The following is a 6,000-nucleotide window of genomic DNA, read 5'->3' as shown; positions in this document are numbered from 1 at the left end:
GAGTGCTGTCATTTGATAGTTTGGCCTCTCCTAGCTATCACATTAACATGAATTTGGTTTGGCTAATTTGACGACCCAATAAATTTCTAAAATGCTTGTTTTTGAGATCAAATCATTCTAGCCAGGGCAGTTAGAGAACCAATGAGGGATCAACAAGGAAGTCTGTTATTGACTGCATCATGATTCAGTTAGTTCCTATGGGTACTGTGGATCACCGATAATCTTGCTTCCATGATTACTATGACCATTTATAAATCAATGAACGATGTGTCCTACATTTTCCTGTGTTATTAATGATTTTTGTATATATAATGAATTATTTTGTAACATTATAATAAATAAACAATATTGGATAAATATTCGGTCTCAGTTTAGAACTGTTTATTGACTTTCAATCCTAATATTCAAGTTACTGCTGATTTCATTCTATTTTTACAGTATAACTTCACTGCCAGTCGCCTGTCTGTCAACAGCCAGCACAGCTCCTTGATCAGCTGCTGTTCTTAAAGATGATGGTAATGATAGTTGTGGGAAAAATAACAATAATCATACATTCTAATCAATTCAGCATTTGGACTGAAGATTTAGTTAAATAACGGAATAATTATTTACGTTTAGCCGAAAGTTACACAATAATAAATCTGTCAATCAAATTACCTTTATTTAAAATCCATTCTCAAGGCCATATGAACATGGAAACATGCTTTGTACAAAGAATGATTGGTTGGTAAACTGTACAAAATTTAGGCTAATAACAAAGCAACATATGATAGTTTTAAAGAAGAAAAACGTGGTAGCACTTTTTCATAGTAGACTTTAAACTAGTTAATATTTCTGCCGAAGTTTATGAACTTTTTATCATAAATAAAATTTAAAAGTCAGTATACGGTTGTGGATTTTGCTAATTTTCACTGAAATCGGGAGCCGATATATGTTAATGAGAAGCCGTAACCAGTGGAGCTCAACCGTGTAGAGTTTAAGGCATTTGCCCAACGACTACGACAGAAGATGGTCGCGCATTCTCATGGATTGATTGAGGTTAGACATTAACACTGTTGAATCCCGTATCGGTGGTCTAAAGTTTAAGCGTTCGCGCAAGATTGAACGTTATGGGTCCGAGTCTTGCGTGAGTGATCGTGGAAGCCCACTGTTCAGGAGTCTCACATTAGAACAAAACCGTCGTCCGGTGCTTTGACACTTTCAATGGTTTTCTAACTTAGTTTGGCTCATAACTTCAGTGAAAATTTGAAAATCTCACCGATGTAATTGTTGATATGGTTTTTAGAGGCTAGTTTGATTTGCAATGGAATGTGGTGGTCGGTATTCAATATAATTCTTTAACTTCGTATACTGTTCATCTTGATAACGCCCAACGGTGTATAAACCAGAATACGAATACGAAGAGTTGATTACGTTTATTATTGAACCACGCATATATATATGATTCATTGAATCATTTAAGCGACTAATACTAAAGCTAGCCGAATAAATATGTGTATAGGCTGTAACAATGCTCAAGCATACAGGTTCATACAAGCGCAACAATGATAAAAGTACAATGGTACAGATAAGTTGTTGTTGTTGTACTAATAACTATCTGTTAAATAAGTTAATAAAAAGGCCTAACCAAATTAAATGTGAACAAACTCAAATGTACCTGAGCTGCTATAGGAATTTGTCATGAACTGGTATCATTTGAGGTAGCATTGAATATCATAGGGAACTGGACGGATGTCTCATCCTAGTATGTGATTTCTTAGAATTGCACACACAACTCTATCCATGATCCAAACCAGAAAATCTAGACCTCATGTTGAACATTTAATCCTCAAACCAATGAGTTGGCACCCGATGGTATATATGTCTGATTTTGTTCGAATTACGATATAATACAACGATAATCCAATATGATTATAAGTGACATTCACTTCGATGTTGTTGAAGCTCATTGATTATGAATTTCTACTCGGACTTCAAGAACTTATACTGAGGCGGAACCTCAAGCACGTCACTGGTAAAATCATGATTGGAGCTGCATATGTAGATCATTGGATTCTAACTCAGTGATTTAAAGGTTAAATACTCATCATGAGCCCTAGCGATCCTTGTCTCGACCTCTGAAGGCATTTTACGTGCATTGTCGAAAAGTCTAGTTTCTAGACAATACAACTATCCAGAGTTCTCTGATTGTCAATGGTATCCATTGTGATATCAATACGAGAATACAACCTACAAGTTTCACTCATATCTTTACTGAGGTCATCCGTACATCCATTAGGTAAATTTAACTCATTATGTAAATTCCCTGTGATGCAGTTCTAGCTACTAACACGTTACATATAAACAATCGATAAAACTAGCAACAAGTCAATAATAATGGAAATACTCATCATGAAGAGTAATCAGGCAGTCCGTTGAATTTCATGATTATTTGGATATATATATAGGTAATACAAGTAAATAATTAGCTAATCACCTTATAATTTAAACGCCCACCAGGCTGAGTCAATTTAGCGTAGTGATAATGACTGAGCTATTAATCGATTGACACTAATCTTTTTTTACAAACGTAGACGCTACTCATTGTTTATCGCACAGAAAATTTAAAGAAACGGGTCAATCAGAATCATGAATGTAACTTTTAGCCTTTTGCTGAATGAGGTTCAAATATCATCTATGTTGAGCAGCATAAATACATTTTTATACTTCGCGAAACGTTTAAAGTTATAACAAGGAGTTTTGAGTTGTCAATTATTCAATTCTATCTCTATAAACTGTATACAACAGGCACCTCAACACTCCCTACGTCCGGACCTTAATCGTAAAACAAAACTTGACCTGAAGGTATTATATCTGATGGATGAATCAATTAGATTGTGTCTCTTACCTTTTTTGCGCTCAACTCATTAATCCATTTGATTACAGGGCATCACCGCATTACAGCTGATGTTAGTTTGTGATGGAAACCACAACTCTAAACTCCTAATCCTTACCCTTATTACCTAACTCTAATGTGAGGACTTTAAAATATCTATTTAGATCATTTCTAGGGTTAAGGAAAACAGATAAACTGTATCCATAACGGTGAGTTTTACGCCGTTGTATTTCAGTTTACTGTCAGATTAACCTGAAGCATTGCTTTCATAAACTATACATTTACAAAGACTTTTCTGAGTAGGCAAGAACCCGCTGGAAATTAGTTGCAGTTAAGTTCGTCCCCTTACTATACACTTTCCATTTTTAAGTAAAAATAGGCGTGATATTTTCTTTTCTAGATAACTTATTTCTAGCCGGAAAGCGCTGCAAGAGAATGAAACAGCTTTACGAAACTAGCAGGGAAATATAGTAAACCAGGGAGACCGGTCAAAAACAAAGAAGGCAAGCCAATCACTGAAATTTAACAACAGCGGAACAGACGGGTAGAATACTTCGGGGAACTCCTGAATAGGCCGGCTCCAATGAATCCACCGAACATCGAAGCAGCACACATAGATCTTCCTATATATGTCAATCCACCAACGGAGGAAGAAACCAAAATGACCATCAGACAAATCAGGAGCGGGAAAGCAGCAGGACCCGACAACATACCAGCAGAAGCACTGAAATCAGACGTCGAAGCAACTACAAACATTCTTCACCTTCTATTCAAGAAGATTTGGGAGGAGGAACAAGTGCCGATGGACTGGAAAGAAGGACACCTCGTCAAGATTCCAAAGAAAGGAGATCTGAGCAAATGTAAAAACTACAGAGGCATTACACTACTGTCAGTACCGGGAAAAGTCTTCAACGGAGTGTTGCTGAACCGGATGAAAGACGCAGTAGACGCCCAACTTCGAAATCAACAGTCTGGGTTCCGTAGGGATCGGTCGTGCACAGACCAAATTGCGACACTACACATCATCGTCGAACAATCAGTTGAGTGGAACTCGTCACTGTACATCAACTTTATTGATTATGAAAAGGCATTTGACAGTGTTAATAGGAGGACATTATGGAAACTTCTTCGACACTACGGAGTTCCTCAGAAGATTATCAATATTATCCGGAACTCATACGACGGACTATAGTGCAAAGTAGTGCATGGAGGACAGCTGACAGATGCATTCCAAGTAAGGACCGGAGTCAGAAAAGGCTGTTTACTCTCCCCCTTCCTCTTTCTTCTGGTGGTCGACCGGATTATGAAGACCTCGACATCTGAGGGAGAACGCGGAATACAATGGACAGCTCAGAATCAATTAGACGATTTGGACTTCGCAGACGACATAGCCATCCTATCGCGTACACACGAACAAATGCAGATTAAGACAGCCAGTGTAGCATCAGTAGGCCTCAACATGCACAAAGGGAAAACCAAGGTCCCCAAATACAACACGGAGAACAGCAATCCAATCACTCTTGATGGCGAAACTCTGGAAGATGTAGAATCCTTCACATACCTGGGAAGCATCATCGATTAACAAGGAGGTTCAGATGCAGACGTAACGGCGAGGATAGGAAAAACAAGGGCCACATTCTAACAATTGAACAACATACAAACTCAAAACAACTGCCAACCAATACCAAAGTGAGAATCTTCAATACGAATGTCAAGACAGTTCTACTGTATGGAGCTGAAACTTGGAGAACTACAACAACCACAATCAAGGAAGTACAAGTATTTATAAATAGCTGTCTACGCAAGATACTCAACATCCATTGGCCGGATACCATCAGCAATAGCCTTCTGTGGGAGAGAACAAATCAGCTTCCAGCTGAAGAAGAAATTAGGAAAAGACGATGGGAATGGATAGAACATACATTACTCAAATCATTAAACTGCATCACGAGACAAGCCCTAACTTGGAATCCTGAAGGGAAGCGGAAAAGAGGAAGGCCAAAGAACACATTACGTTGGGAAATAGAAGCAGATCTGAAAAGGATGAATTACAACTGGAAGGAGCTGGAAAGGATTGCCCAGGATAGGGTTGGATGGAGAATGCTGGTGAGCGGCCTATGCTCCTTCACGAGGAGTGACAGGCGTAAGTAAGTAAGTATTATTTCTAGCCCTGTACTAAGTGCAATTATCTGTGTTTAAAAAGATAAAATATAAAAAAGCTAAGTTACACGTGTTTTAACTAAAGGTGTATGCAGACCCAGGTTTGACATTAACGTGGGTTAAGAGGAATCTTACATTCTCCATTATTATTATTATTATTATTATTATTATTATTATCAGTAGTTGATATTATATTCAGGTCTAACATTTCTTGCTGTATTCAGTGATAAATCTTTCGACTGAACGCTTGACTCGCTCTCCTAAGCTCTTCTAGTAACCTCCAGGCTAAATCTGCACAATAACTTTGACACGAGAGAAAAGGCGCGAAATGTGGAAAGAACGCTTTACTCCAAGGTTAGTTTGTGTACAGAAAATTTAGAGCATTTATAGCATTCCAGACAGCCTTGAGTTTCTGGAACCCTTCTAAAGATAGTAGCAGGATAGGTAATCATCCAGTCAGAGCTGTGGCACGTGAATCTTCAATTTCTATATGTCTCTGAGAAACTTATATTCAATACTGATTGGGTGAAATGTTTCCCAGTGTTCTTACGGCTCCTTTAGGCTTTTTTCGAGGAATTTTCTAGGTCTCCGCAACATTCAGTGGCTTATCTCATGTTTAGTCGTTTTAACATATTTTCAAATGAGCTAAGTTCTAACGGACTGTACTCATTTAATCAATCATGGAGTGAGTATGTAATTCTCTCGCCATCTATCATGATTTGTTTTCCTTTACTCCAAAATTCCTTGGTACCGCCAAGAGTAGGAAGAGCTGCTCTCCCTCTCGAAATGCTATCACGTGGCTACCCGTATATAGCCATTGCCAGGAGAGTATTACTCCTAGCTCATATAAATTTAATGACTTGTGTGGGGCATATATATTTGGAGCCTCTTTATACCGATTTCCATGTATTTAAATAAATCAAATTTTATTTAACTGTTTATTTTAACTGTCGATCAACCATTTT

Source organism: Schistosoma haematobium, chromosome 4, assembly GCF_000699445.3.
Source record: "Schistosoma haematobium chromosome 4, whole genome shotgun sequence".
Taxonomy (NCBI): Eukaryota; Metazoa; Platyhelminthes; class Trematoda; order Strigeidida; family Schistosomatidae; genus Schistosoma; species Schistosoma haematobium.
Note: the sequence above shows the minus strand (reverse complement) of the source record.